The following is a 15,724-nucleotide window of genomic DNA, read 5'->3' as shown; positions in this document are numbered from 1 at the left end:
CATCATCTCATGTTTGCGATGAGCGTGTGGAAGATACACCGGTTCGTGGGGCACAGTGTTGACAGCACTGTGTGTTTAGTTCTGTGTGGCTGCTGGTTTGAGACTGGAGTAGGGGGCTGCCTGCTAGTGGCCCAGGCCTGGGTCCCTGAGAGCTCTGCTTGTAGGATTTTCTTCTCTCTAGGTATTAGGTAAGCAGAATCTCCGAGAACTCCATTTGGGGTCCAGAAGAGAATCTGTTTTCTCCTTTCCACCGCTCCATCCTTCCTCCATTGACGATGAAATAGGATGGAACAAAATATCCAAGGAAATATCAGCGTTCTGAGCTGTTTGCATAGAATGCTAAGCGGGGGCTTCAACAATGCGTCAGAAAGGAGGGTGTGTCCCAGGGCAGTGTGTGGAGGATGGGGGACACAAGGAGTAATGTCGACAACCTTGCTTATAGGTGTGCCTTTAAAACCTGCCAGATTCTGTGGGGACCCAGCAGTGCAGGTGATGAGTAGCCAGGCCCTCCTTGCAGAAAAGGAGGGAACACCCAGGGAACAGACAGCTATTGGTCCTGCCCAGACTAGGGATCCTGCCCTGTGAAGCTTCAGACCAGTCTAGAGGACATTCCCTCAAGTCACAGAGAATTTGAAAAGTAAGCAGCTTTCATTGTTCTTAAGCAAGCCTATCTGCCTTAAAAGCAGGCGTTAGAGTCAGATCTAATGTTTGGGCTGAGTTACGGCCCTGAGGAAGATGGGCCATGTCAGGTAGGCTATGGAGGAGACCACATTTAAGGGTCCATGAGTTAGAGTTTTTGTTAAATGTTTAGAATATCATGAAAGGGGACTGAAGAATTTCTGCCTGTCTGAATTGAGTCAGTTGGCTTTGCACATACCTAGTCATTTACAGAGCTCATTCAGCGAGTATACTTAGAGTATCCTTCAGAGTTCTGCTGGTGTGTGGCTTGTCCCTCTGTCATGTATTTCCCACAATTTCAGATAAGTGCCTTGTATTGGTGAAATTTCTGTGGACAGTTTCTGGTTTTGGACCCCAAAGCATCTTCCAGGGCCTTGGCTTCCTGTGCACGAAGGAGGATGGCTTCTGTAACGGCTATTTACACCATTGTTGGGAGCTGAGTCTATAAAAGCCTAATAAAGGAGGCCAGAGGGAGGGATGAGACTGTTTGGAGGAAGAGCTACCTACATCACTTTCCCCACTGGATAGCAGGTGGCCAGATCTGAGTGGGAAAAAAGGCTGAAACTACTTCTCCTGGCATCTGTTCATTGCCTCACAGGGAGCAGGAAAGGGGCCCCAGGATGCTTGGGATTGACAATCAGAGCTCACAGAGAAGGAAGTATTCTAGGAACCAGGGAGACTCAGCCCCTCACTGCCACTTGAATAGATTGGACCTGGCATGCACATGCTCCTGCTGTATTTGGGGTGGAATAGGAGCAAGGGTAAATGACTCGGAAAGATGCAATCTAGACTTGTATTGGATGTTTTATTTAGTAACATACAGTGTTGAGTGGGGATGTTGTCCTTCACTCTTATGTGGTAATTCCATTTCAACTCCATTCTTTTATGTGTATATTTTAAGAATATATATTTTAGGAATATCTTCATATATTTTCATTTTCTAAATGGTTATATACTGGGGCCTAAGTCCAGAAATAGGAACGTCACTATCTCTTGATGCCTGTCACAGGGATGTTGAAAGAGGATGGGTACTTCAGTCAAGTCCAGGGTGTTCATATATGTCATTGGCCACACGTGGAACTTGTGTAAGGGTCTGGAGTAAGGATAGGTCCCATTTGTTTCTCATACCTTCCACTTTCTGTAGTTGGGATGCCCTGGGATCCTTTTTCTTCTCCACTGGCTTGGCACATAGTCAGTGTGCCAGCTAGTTTTTATGTCAACTTGGCACATATTAGAGTCCTTTGGGACGAAGGAACCTCAGTTGAGAAAATGCTTCTATAATACTGGCCTGTAGGCACATCTATAATGCATTTTCTTAATTGGTGATTGATGTGGGAGGGCCCAGGCCATTGTGGGTGGGGCCACCCATGGGCTGGTGGTCCCGGGTGCTTCAAAGAAGCAGGCTGAGCAAACCATGAGCCAGCAAGTCAATAAGCAGCACTTCTTCATAGCCTCTGCATCAGTTCCTGCTTTCAGGTTCCTGCCTTGAGTAACTGCCTTGACTTCACTGGATGATGGACTATAAGCTGTAAGATGAATTACCACCCCCACCACATACAAGTTTATTTGGGTTGTGGTGTTTTACCATAGCAGTAGAAACCCTAACTAAGAATAGGCCGTGAGTTTTTTAGCCAGCTTTCGGACACTATAAAAAATAACTGAGAACTTGTAAACAGAAACACCGTATTTTAGATTAGAGCTGTGAAGGTTTCAGTCTACTGTCGCTTATCCCTGTTGACTTTGGCCTGTGGCAAGGCAGTACATTGTACTCAGAGAAACTTCTCTATGGCCAGGGCATGAAAGCAATAAAGGCTAAAGGACTGGGTCCTTTGATCCCAATTGAAAATACTTCTCCATGACTGAAAGACCATCCACACCACCCTACCTCATGAGATTTCTACTTCCTAATAGTTTTCCGTGAGCCGTAACTAGGGGTCTTTGGAGGATATTGACGGCCTAAAACATATCCATGAATATGAGGTTGATCCTTTGAGTTTGATGCTTGGTGTTGCTTGGCCAATGAGCCGGAGGCGGCTAGGCTTATCTGGGCAGCTGAAGCAAATGTGGGGCTATAATCAGCTGTGTGCCTTCTTTGCTGAGAATGTGGGGCTCTAGGAGGAGAAAGGAACAACGGTTGCTGCAAAGCCCCTTTGAGCAACTTTCCTTGATTCCTTCCCCATCAAGGCCGTCACTTGTGTAAGTCATCGGCATTGTTCTCCAATATGCTCACCATGTGTCTGCCTCCGAACCTTTGTACCCTCCTTTTTCTGTGAACATCCTTCTCCGAGTTCTTCCTGGACCTGCCCCCCAGCCCCCTCAATTTAGACTCTCGGATCCAATGTTGCATTTAAGTCGTCATATCTAAAATAATCCCAATGGTCACATGTGGTTGACCTTAGTCTTGTTTTATAAGAGTCTTGCTCATTGTTTTTCTTTTCTGTCCTCTTTGACTTTCTTCCCTCCTCCTCATCTAGGACATGAACTCATCATCAAATCCTAGCATGCAGTAGGCACCTAATCGATGTCTGCTTAGTGGGAGAATGATGTCTTAAAGGAAACCTGGCATGGACTCTGTTTCTTTCTCCAATAGACAGTTAAGTTAGTTGCTTCATGGTGCGGACTGACCAGCCAGCTAAGCTTGATATCTTAACAAGTGACTCACAGTAGGCTTCTTAGCAGGTGCTTAGCAATAGGGGACAAGGTGGCAAATTGTGCTTCTGTTGAAGATTGTTTAGTTATCCCTGGACCTTAGGAGGAACAGTATAATATAGATGATGATCTTTGACACGGTGATGGTAATTTGGAAAAATTCTATGTTTATCATAACTGAAAATGCATAAAATGCTTTCTGATCACAGAGGTAAGTGTGTTAAATGTAACAGCACCCACAAGCCCCAGGCATTGTCTAACATCCAAGTGTGCAGAAAACTCTGGAGAATCCAGGTTATCTGACTTAGCACATAGGACATGTGCAGTTGGGCAGAGAAGTTACTGAGAAATCTCAGGTCTTCCTCTTTGTCAAGGAGCATTCTCTGAAATTAGCTTTTCACTCAATGTGGTGCCACACATCTAGCTATAATCTCAATGCTATGGGCCCCGCCAGAACAATAGAGTCATCATTTAGGAACAAGACTCAAATATAAAGCTTTTATGGACTCTTAAAACCTTAGTATTATCCCAATAGGAAACTGACAACTGCAAAGTGCTTCTTATTAGTGCCATAAACAGACAATGAGAGAAGTACAGCCCTCGCCCTTACATTTAAAGTGTCTCATTAATCCAGCAGGAGCAGCCCCCATGCCAGATGTTTCCAGATGCACAGTTTGAACAAAGAGCTCAAGGTATCCATCTGTGGAACTGAGAGAAAGACAGTGGTCATTTCTGTGTCTCCTGAGAGGCGTGACCTATGTGAAGCGGGGTGCAGAAGTTGGATTTCTTGTCTTGGATGTTGCATTTCAACTTACAGATACCCTAATGTTTCTTATGCATGTGTCAGTGTGAAGTGAACAGGCTGTACTTTAGGAAAGATCTGAGTTGTTTTTGAGCAAAGTGAAGATGGGAACTAACAAGGACCCTTCTCCCCTAAGTTGAAGAATAGGGTTCTTTTGTCCATTTCCAGGACTAGCTCAGTTAAGTATAAGGACCTTCGCCCCACACTGTCACCCAAAGTCGGACTGTTACTTTGTTTGTGGTACCTGAGCACTTGTAGCTGTTCTCCGCTAGAAAGGAGAAAGCCAGATGTGCAGTACTAACTCCTCCTGATGTTCTGCAGGTACACCAGAGCCTTCACTAACAGGACTGTCGCTTCAGAAAAGGGGCTCAACCTGCACTTTTGAGAAATAATGTTCCCTCTCGTTACACAGCTTTCTTAGTGCTAAAAGTACCAAAAAAAAAAAAAATATTGGAAATAGGGAATGGATTGATCAATCAGTTGATGTTATTGAATTGGCTCACACAATTGTGGGGACTAGAAAGTTCATAATCTACAGGGTAGACTGTCAAGCTGGGCACCCAAGAAAGTTGTTACAATCTAATTTCAAAGATACCATTGGTAGAATTCCTTCTGTCTTGGGAGACACCAACCTATTTTTCCTGAGGTCTTTGATTAGATGATACTTGTCCTCCTTATGAAGCACAACTCATTTTTGTCTCACAAATTTACTGATTTTGATGTTACTCTCATCTAAAAAAAAAAAAAAACTTCACACAGATGTCAAGACTGATAGTCGAGCAAATAACTAGAAAGTATGGTGCAAGCAAGTGTGACCCAACACATACATTACCACTTTCTTTTCCTCTGTTCCCCACCACTGCAGACCATGTGTCATGCAATGCTTTGAGCACTTGACCTGGATGAACTCACTGTTTATTCACTATAGCTATATAAGTTTCTGGAACACAGTTTTCTGTATTCATTTTACCATGGCCAGACTTAGGAACAGGAAGGCAAGTATTTCATCTGACTTGGTCTTACACAAGTCTGTATTGCCTGTGTCTTCTGTCTGTGGTTGATCAGTAATTGTTCACTAACTGAGTGGTAATGGTTCCCATCTATCAGGAAACCTCTGTGTATAAGGACTCGACTGATGTGGTGAGCATACTTACCTACAAGTCTGGATGTTCTAGCATGATCCAGCCAACAGAATGACCCTTCCCCCAACACTCTCACATTGTTTGGTTCTTGAGGTCTATGACTGCTCTCAGATCTTTTCATTAAAATCCCTGCATGCAGCTCTTCTGTGTACTCCAGCAGCTCTTGTGAATGTCGTCTTTCTTTTCTCTCCCAGGACACCATCCTTATCTCTAGCCATCAGAAAATACATTTTCTCACTGAAGACAAATAATAATCTCAGAATGTTATTTTCTGGAGGGGGTGGGGAATGGTGTCCTCAGATACACGTATCTGGGGTATACACTTACTGTAGAATATCCCCTGTATGCCTTGATCGTGGCAGTAGCATGGTACATCCAGTTTGAATGAGACTGATAGGAGAGAGTGAATGCCGGTAATTCCCGAAGGAAGAAGTCTTCCCTTGATGACAATCATCAGGTCTCTGTGTCTAACAAGTAGGATCCTGAGTCTTAACTCTAGGAATTTCTCCCCAAGAGCCAGAGCCAGCGAACACAGAGAACGTTAATCCTCTTTCCTTCCTGGGACTGAGTTTGAAGTTACATTTTGTTCCTTTACCACCATGTGATTTCCTCTAAAAACTTGAAAAGGTTCCAGCCCATAAACCCTATGAGCACACACAACGTTTCCTCCTGTCTGTGTTGGCTTGTATGTGGATTTGACAGATAAGGAGATCCCTTTGTTCTGTAATCCTCCTCCATGCTTCTTGGCTATCTCCCTGAAACTTAGCTGGTCTGCCTGTCCCTTTGGTTCCTGGGTGGTCTGATGATAGTAAACCTTACCTTCAAAGCAGGCCAGGTGATGATCCTCAGCTTACAGAGCTGGTGGGCGGCCATCCTGTGGACTTCCTGGGGGCCCTAGCCAACAGAAGACCCCTTCCAAGGAGGGATTAGCCCAGCACCACACATGGATGCTGCTGCTAATCTTTCCACGATGGCCAATTTAGGTTCTCTAATTAATACCCAGTTTATAACCGAATCTGCTTCCCCAAAGGCTGCAGAAGAAAACAGAAAGGGAGAAGCAGAAGGGGGAACAGAGAAAATGGAAGGAAACACAAGTGATGGATTGGTTATGATTTCTCCCCTTCTCAGCATTTTCTTGAAGTATCTACCCATTTCTTGAGTCTTTATCTCCACAGGCCCCATAACCATGATATGTGTGCGTGCGTGCGTGCGTGCGTGCGTGCGTGCGTGCGTGCGTGTTTCCTCCTCTGATTCAGAGTGTGCATTTTTTGTTGTCTGAATTCACATTCTTACTTTCCAACTCCTCCATTTCTTCCTGTTGCTTCTGCTGAGGACTGATACTTCTTGCAACTCCTGTGGCCGAAAATGGCTGGTCACTGACTAGGACTTTGTGGAACTTCGTGGCTTAGAGTGTTTTTCCAGCTCCTCCTCTGTATCACTGAGCACTCTGATACCTTACGAATGTCCTTTATTGAGATGGACCAAGTACAAATGTATCCCGCGTGATTGTGTGTTCAGGACAGCAGAGGTGCTGTATAGCATAGGGCTTCTGATGGACATCTGTGGAGTTCTAGAAGTATCGAAGGTTTGCAGCCATCATATGAGATTGTCACATTCCTTAACTGATGCATGGTCTGCCATCTCTGAAGACCTTGGAGCTTTTGAAATCCCTTTCCTTCCAAATACTGTAGCAAAACTGTTTCTTCTCAGTAAAGCTCAGGGTGCTTTATTATTATTCTGAGAACTTCATTATTTCAGAGACAGTCCTTAAACAAAGTGCTGCCCCTTTCCCCTTGAGAGTTATAAGCTGCTCATTAAATATTTGTACAATGAATGAATAAGAATAATGACCACAGATAAGTTGTTTGACTAAGGAAAGCAAGGAGGACTTGTTCAGAAAGTGCTATAGCCAGTGGCCCATATGCAAAGGTTAGAAATAATCAATAGGAAATCCTACATGTTGCTGGTTTACTGGTGGCTGCTCTGCTCAGTCTTCAAGTAGAAAGAGATTCGGTGGTGGGGGGTTCTCTACAGATGGGAAGGAGGTGTCAGTGCAGGCTGGAGGCCGTAGCGTTTGTTTACATTATTATGTTAACAGAGAGGCCAGACATTTGAGAGGCTCCTAAAGACACTCCCTTCTTCCTTCCATGAGTTCAAAACTCACTGAAAAACTAAGATAGAAATGACAGAGGTAGGTAGACATCTCAGTCGGTGGGATTTTAGAAAAGCTGACCATCAGAGTGTCTTTCTTCTTCCAGGACCTTGGTCGAGCGTCCCCTTTGCCCTAAGTCCATCCCATGTGAGCATTTTGCAGGTCGTTCTTTCTGCTCCTACCCTGTTCTCTTCCTGCGGTGTTAATGACACTGGAGAATTCACTTCAGGACATGGGAGTGGTGTCCTGGAGACCCTGGAAGCTGCCTGTTGCTTTCGGCAATTGCTTCTGTAGCTCTTTCTTCGCTGGGTCCCACCAAAAGAAGATTTGTGCTCAGACACTTTGATGTTGAGAACTTTATAAAAACTCATATCTCTTAACCATATACCTTCTACACCTGAGGTTGACTGCTTAGTGTCAAAAATAAGACCACGTGACCAGGCACATTCGGCCATAGGTCTAGAGAAACCTCACACTTGATTTGAGAAGCGCCGTCTAGGTCATTACTCTCCAGACACAAAGCGAAAAGAGCTATCTGTTGTCATCTTTCAGCTAGGGTGATTTTGATCAAGCTTCTAGCTACCCACTTGATATGCTGTGTGGTTAAGGCCCCTTGCTGTTCCCCAGGCTGCTCTTCTAAATGATTCTCTTCTTGAGAGGTGACTGTTTACCCTGGAGCTGTTGGGAATGCTCCCAAAGGTTGTGTTCATGGAAGAAGCTCAGAGATGGCCACAAGGACTTCAGGACAGTTGTCCTGTTCTGGAGGGGTTGACAGGGAGTTGAAGCCCTCCTTGGACTGTTCTATTAGTTACTTCTAGTCATTTAGTAGTTTTTTTACTTAGTGTCCTACTGAAGAGAGCCTTTTGGATGCTTAACTTAGAATCCCACCTTCAGTTTAAAGTCCACTGTTTTTCTGATGGGCCTCAAAACCTTTAGTGCAGAGTCTCCAGGATCATCATTTTCAGGATGATGCATTTGTCTGAAAGAGCTCTCAGGCAGCTTTCATTACTGAAAGTACACGACTCAGATTGCCACAGCACCCTCTCCACTCCGTCCCGTGCCTTTCTGGAAACATAAATCTGTTCTAATTATGAACATAGAGATTTATTATCTGGTAAGCAAATCCAGTTTGCCTCTCTGTGAAATTACTTCATTGCTTTGTGACTTCTAGGAGCACATTCAACATCAGTAATAAAAGGAGTGCATCATGCATTAATTAAGGAAGGGACCAGATAACAAAGGAATATAGCCCAGGCTCTCTGGAGCACAGTGAACAAAGTCAGTGGTTGGCCATGGTCACCTGTTTCCACAGGGTCATGTGGGAACGGCTCACCTGCCCTTCTCTTTGAGTAGCCTTTGAACTCCTGAACATGCTGTCTGATCTCTAGTCTGGAAGCCTCATGGAAGCGCATTTGGTACATGCCGGACAGACGAATTCAGAAGGCCATTCTTGTCATCTCAGTTCATGACTGAACTGGGCAGACAGGATGGACAGACAGGATTGAGAGAATTACATGGATTTGTAAGGTGACATGGCATAGAAGCCAGGCTAGTGCTGTCCCTGGGCAAGGAAAGTCAGTACTGTTGGCCTGGTCCCTTGCAGACTCTGATGGTTCGGAAGTAGTGTGTGTGGTGTGTAATAGACATCCGTAGTAGTATATTCTCCTGGTTGTTGCTGTTTCTACAGAAATAACTTCTGAAACGTGCTTCCTCAAAAAGAAAACAAATGGAGTGTGCCCTGGTTGTAGCATGAAATCAAGGAAGATAAATGCACCTAATCTGTATGGGGCATTGTGGGGATTGAACTTTGCACTTGCTAAACATGTGATCTAGCACTGAGCGACTTGCCTGGCCATAGTATCTGGCCCTTAGACATAGAATGACTGATACAAAACTGCTCCCAGAGACAGAGCACACGATCAGATATCATCATGTGAATTACTTCTGAGCAATGCCCATAAATGACTATTATTCTAAATATGTTAGTGCCTTCTGGTTTCACTTTCCATGCTTTTGGTTACCTGCAGTCAGCCATGGTTCTAAAACACTGAATAGAAAATTCTAGAAATGAATAATTCATGAGTTTTAAATTACATTTATTACAGCATATGGGTATAATTGTTCCCTTTTATCATTAGTAATTGTTGTTAACCTCTTACTGTGCCTAATTTATAAATTAAACTTTATCATAGGGGTGTGTGTGTATGAAGAAATATAGTGTATAGAGAGTTGGTAGTATCCATGTATTCTTGGAAGACAGTGTTTGCAGGGGAGAGGGCTGCCATATTTAGAGTAAGGAAGAAGAGAAAGAATCCACCAGCATTCTCCCAGCTCTCAACCAGCCCGCCAAGCAGGCCTTTTCCTGCTTTATACAGAAAGGTCTGGTCTTTGCCTGGCTATGCAGATCAGTGTTTCTTCTCTCTCTAAAACGGGAGCTCTGTACTCTGGCTTTCCTGTGGTGGCCAGAGGCTGAGAGCTGCCTGGAGACAGAGTGTGTAAGTCACTTCTCTGGACATCCCCTGGAAGTGGCATGAACTCAGTAACTTCAACAAATGGATGACTCTTAGTCCTGACTCATCATGTCCGGACCTAATGCCAGCCCCAAACAATGTGATGTGGGAGAGCACTGTTAGATCTGTCTTGTCGTTTTGTTGATTTTGTTATTAGACAGTCTGACTCTGGGGTCATAATAAACCATGGTTGTTTTTCAACATCCTGAAACTGAACCAACTAAACAATTGTGAGGATAAAACATGCTAAGATTTATTCTGTCTCTTTAAGCCTGCTTTCGTGTGAATTTCTATTCTAAATCTTAAAGTAGTGATTCCTGGAAGTTTAGTATGTGAATGTGTGACCACATTTCTAAGTTATAGTCAAAGATATTGTGAGAATCATTACAAATGTGAGCTTTTTAAAAATGCACCATCTCAGACCTCCCTAAAGCCTCATTGAAATGGAACAAGTCTTTGGAAATCCTAGGTTGGAAAGTCCATTGTGCTTGGGGTCCGTCTTCTATAGAAGCCTTGTGTACTAGCCTTAGATACTGAGTTTAGCCCACTTCAGCTGCCACTTTAAAGGAATGAAAGCCCTTTGGCTTCCTCCCTTTACTCCCCACAACATTCCCAAGGATCCCTGTAACAGGTTAGGATTATTAATCAGCGCTTTCGAATCCACGTCGTCTTTGGTCAGAATCTCAGTTTAGGCAGGAATGTGGGCATCCTGTGAAAGAGAAGGAGGAGGATACAGGGAGAGAGGTGGGGGTATGACAAAACAAGGGGAGGACAGAGAGGGCCTGGCTCAGCGTTCAGGAGAAAAGTCTTCTCCAGCGTCAGGTTACACGTCCAGATGCCCTGCACCCTCAGCACTCAGGCTAAGGGGAGAGCACCCTTGCAGCGCCAGCTCACAGCATAGGCATGCCATCTCACGGTCACTGTGTCCTTGCAATCTCCATTTCCCCAGGCACCGTGAGGCCTTTCTTACGGGTGCAGGTGTCTGCTGCCCTGCCTGCCTATCTTCTTAACAGAGTGCAACCTTAACGGAAGAAGTATTTTTTTTTTTTTTAAATTTTGCCCCACATATATAAAACATTCTTTTATCATTTCTGGGCTAAAAGATACAGTTAAACAGTGTATCCTGTGCCCCTTACCTGCATGTTGAGCACTGTCAGCTCAGAAGTTGTCATTTGGGCTTAGAGAGATGTTGGCTCAAAGACCTATGACAATTTTCATGATGTGAAAATCAATGAAAGTGCATTAACATCCAAATACTGTTTTCTTGAGCTTATGTAGAATTCAACTGTGATCGACAGGTAGTGGTGGCACATGCCTTTAATCCCAGCACTGGGGAGGCAGAGGCAGGCAGATCTCTGTGACTTTGAGGCCAGCCTGGTCTACAGAGCAAGATCCGGGACAGGCACCAAAACTACACAGAGAAACCCAGTCTTGGGGGTTGGTGGCGCAGGGGAGAATTCAACTGTGATCAAACACAAAACAAAACACCCTAGGTGTGTAATAGTGCATTTAGTCTTCAGTCTGTATCCTGGGGCGTGTGAAGTGTCTCTTTTATTGCTGTGCTCATTGTTATTTGGTTGGTAGCCCAGCCTTTTCAGAGGCTTAGCAATACTGTAGTAAAGCAATCTTTGCTTGCAAAATATTGGACACAAATCATATTTATTTTAAAAGTTCTGAATTGCCTTGTAATTTATTGCATATGAGCTTGAATCTTAAGTCTAATGAAGTCAGTGCAACAGGGCATCTCAGGATGCTTTGTTTCCAGAGAACGTTTTCCTTAACGTATTGTGTGTTGGAGGAGGTTGGAGTTCTTGGGGTGATTAATTTGAAAAAGATGAGAGAGAACAAGACATCAGATTCATTAAAAATAACCAATGGTAACACAAGGCAGAGGAGAGACGCATTCAGACTCAGAAATAAAAATGGAGTTCTATGTCAGCTTTTCGTCACTGTGACAGAACCCCTGAGATGACACCTGGTAAGGAAGGAAGGTCTTACTTTGGCCCATGGTTTCGGTCTGTAGCTGTTGGTTCTTCACTCGACTTGTGCTGAGGCAGAGCACGTAGGCTGGCAGCATGAGTGCATCAGGGCTTCTGTCCTATGGCTGCCAGGAAGCAGAGAGTGGGGAGGAGAAGAGGCTGGAGGGAGACAGAGGGGCATGGCAGGGGTGGGCAGACCCTGTGCTCCTGCAAAGTGTGTGTGTGAGTGTGTGTGGATGAGAGAGAGAAAGAGAGAGGTTGATTTATGTGTGCAATTCATGTGGTCACTGTACACTGCTGTAGAGTGCTCTGTGATCAAAGTTCTCCTAATCAAAGGCTGTGGCAACCATGGAGGCTTGGTATGAGTTTACACCAGACTAATTTGACAAGTCCCGACAGTAAGGCTGATAAAATTCCCCGCTCATGTGAACTGAGGTCGGGGCTGTCTACAAACCCCAACTGAGGTGTTACTTTACCCAGCAGATTGCCAGGGCCTCAAGAGCCGGATCTTGTTTTCTGGCATCTTCCTGTGTCTTTCACTGAAGAATGAGCAGGACTGGCCTCGTTACCTGAAGCGATATGATAAAAAGAGTCTCCTAACTCGGTGGGTACAGATTGAGTTACTGAGCTTTTGGGGGGAGGTTCTTTCATGGGTAGCAGCTTTCAGGTTATGATACTGAAAGACCAAGCCCAGCCTGTTCTTGTTTTACAGATATAATTAGGTGAGTATGTGCTGCAAAGATGACCTATAAAAAAAGCAGCCTTCCCTTGTCAGTACCACTGAAGATGGGGACTTGCATTTAATGAAGAATTGCTCTCTTCCTGTGTGCATATCAGAGACTTAAAGAATGTTCTTTGCCTACAACATTGAGGTTTTCATGGACTTATTTAGTCTTAAGCTTTAATTTCCTTTCTCAGTTAGTACATCTGTCCCACAATGGCTGTTTCACAGACTCTGAAACATGAAACCACCTCCATGTGCTCTGGGGGCTCTCAGTACACACACTCATGCTTCTCTGATGAGGAAACTTCAGGTTCTTATGATTCTCAAGCCACAGAGAGTCTGAGCTGGCGCGGTTATGACTCATTTGGAAACCTTTGGAAAACTGTGTCATTGCTCATCTCCCAGCTTTAGGCTTTGAGACAAACCTTGGCTTGCTCAGGTAGGGCATATCTAGTGGGGAGATGAGGCGTGAAGTTTCTTTATCTTACTCTTTAAGCAAGCAGGCATGCATGCTCTCCACAATTGCAGGTCCGACACCCACCGTCTGCATGTGACTATAAGGCTGGGGAGGAGACTGGAGAAATTGATGACCATTGACTGACATCCTCTGACTAAGATGTTGCTATGCAATTCTTTTGTTCTTATTGTTTGCGTTTTTTTAGACATTTGTGTGTGTTGGCAGAATTCTTGTTTTTGACCTCAGAAGCTGTAATTTTTAAGGGGCCAGGTGAAATGGCTCAGGTAAAGACACTTAATACTAACATGACAACTTGAGTTCAACTCCTGGGTCCCACGTGATGTCAAGAAAGAACCAACTGTTTTTCCAACTTACCCACACATACCACACAGCCACACAAATACACGCACGACACATACAACACACTTAACACACACATTTATACGCATGCAAATAAAATAATAAAGTGTTTTAAACGATGCTGTATTTTTAAAATTGTTGACTCTGATAATGTATGAAGAGAAAAGAAGCCAGGTTTCTAGAAGGTGGTGATGGACACACTAATAAATGTGCATGGTAGCTTTGAAGACACTGATGGTGACCTGACAATGCTGGCCCCCCTTAGCACTCTTCATCCCTGTATTCTCACTATGTCCTTCCTCCACATGTTCCATAGAGCCACAGAAGTCAGAGAATCATACTCAGTCCAAGTGGTCCTCAACATAGCCTAGTTCTCCCATAAAAAGAAGTCTGTGCATGTTCTAGCCTGTGGCTTTCCATGTGCAGGTATAGCATGTGTTTATGTCCATTACAATATATGAAATGGGTAGTTTGGGCTTAGGGACTTTATTGTGTGAAAATCTCCTGTCTTAAAGCAAGTAGGGAAGTGAGAAGTGTGAACGCCCCACTCTATACAAGCTCCAAGTGTGCCTGTGTGTTGTAGAGAAGGGTAGATGGCAGCATGGCTCTTGTGAGGTGCTCTTGTGCTCTTGCACCCTTTCTGTCTCTCCTATCTTGTCTTGCTCTCACCAGCTCTGTACCTTTTCCAGGCTCTCTGCTATTGTACCTATTGGCTTATGTGACGATGGTGGCCCAGAAGCTCAGAGTTCCAGGAAGACTCTGCATTATTTATTTTTGATCTCTAACTCCTTGCACAGTTGAAATTAGGGCTCTGCATATATTTACCAAATGTGTGAATTAAGACTCCATTTTCACATGTGCAGCCAGCCTTTCCAGGTTACAATGAAAATATTTGCAGAGGTTGGAGGTTTGTATTCCCTGTTGCGTGTAGAGGATATCGGCGCACACCCCAGCATTATTGGTTCCGCATCCATAGTCATGAGACTCTGGGTTGTTCTCTGATAACAGAGAAAGTCTTTGGGCATGGAAGTCCAGTGTGTGGGCTTTGGAGTAACTTAAGTGGCTTCCTTCACTGAACATTTACTGAATATCTTCTCTGGACTAAGCCAGTGGTGTCAGGGACTGGGTCTTCAATTGGGTTCTGTACATTTGGATCTCTACTCTCCACTTGTCCTTTACTTCTAAATCACAGTCTCCATTGAACAGCCTGACTCATGACAAGAACTTGACCCCATGGGAAGCCTGGTAATACAGCTTTCCATGGAAGTGGAAGGCTGAGGTTCACTAAACTGTTCTTCACCCTTGAGTTGCATTCCCACCTGTCCAGGACTAATTGTGGGGCATTCGTTCATTCTGTAGGCTTCTGCATACCTTCTATATGCCACACATTGTACTGTGGACGGAGAATGTAAAGACTGTATAGTAGGTACTTCTTGAGCTTTAGGATCTCAAAAGCAAGAAATTCCTAGTTTGTGATCTGTGGTGGCGAGAACAGTTTCTTAGGATAGATAGTTTGCATTCTCTATAGGCAAGCATACTTATTAACATATTTTATATGGGTGTATCACTAGTAAGCTTGAAGGAATGGAAAGTGATTTGCCATGCCATGCCTGATATGAATTTTAATAAGTTGGATGAGCAAAGGAAAAACAACTGATAATGATAATTATTATAAAAGATTGAGTCATTTGCATTTGATGCTATAGTTCTAAAATAGAAACTCCTTTTGGAGTATGTACACATAGGAAAATTAAGTTGGCAAAATAGGACTTGAGGTTTTACATGTCATATTAATAGTTTCTAGATCTGAAATGCATGAAGTTGATCTGGTGACATTGGTGTTGATTTATGGCAGTAAGCAGAGCAGAGAGGGTAATTTGAGATTATAAACCATATGATAGACAGAAGGAGGGGGCTAGACTTAGATGCAAGATTTCCATCCCTTTGCCCACCTCATCGTGAAAACCCTCTTACATATTCCAGACTTAAGTGAAAAGGTTAGGAGTTCAGCTATTGTTTAGTGAGCACAGACTGCATGCAAAATGCTGTGTAAGCACTGTGGGAAGAACTCGGAGAGGACTGGAGCGGGGCAGAGAGCACAATTCATGTATTTGAGCTGTGGATCGAAGTAAGCGATATAGCAGTAATACAATTGTGATAGCACTAACAAGGTCCAGAAAGACAAACCAAAGGAGTCAATGTACAGGTAGAACCTGGACAGAGACTATAATTTATATTAAACAGAGAGGAAATATATTGGTGGTGGGAGGA

The 15,724-nt window shown here is 44.0% G+C and overlaps 1 protein-coding gene across 3 annotated transcripts in view; it reads left to right on the top strand.

The window, feature by feature from the left end:
* Aff3 (AF4/FMR2 family member 3) overlaps positions 1–15,724 on the top strand; it is a 481,117-nt gene that overhangs the window by 151,725 nt on the left and 313,668 nt on the right. The gene's annotated exons all lie outside the window — the stretch shown is intronic.

The sequence above is a fragment of the Peromyscus leucopus genome, chromosome 16_21 (genome assembly GCF_004664715.2).
Source record: "Peromyscus leucopus breed LL Stock chromosome 16_21, UCI_PerLeu_2.1, whole genome shotgun sequence".
Lineage (NCBI taxonomy): Eukaryota > Metazoa > Chordata > Mammalia > Rodentia > Cricetidae > Peromyscus > Peromyscus leucopus.
Note: the sequence above shows the minus strand (reverse complement) of the source record. Positions and strands in the feature narration are given on the sequence as shown.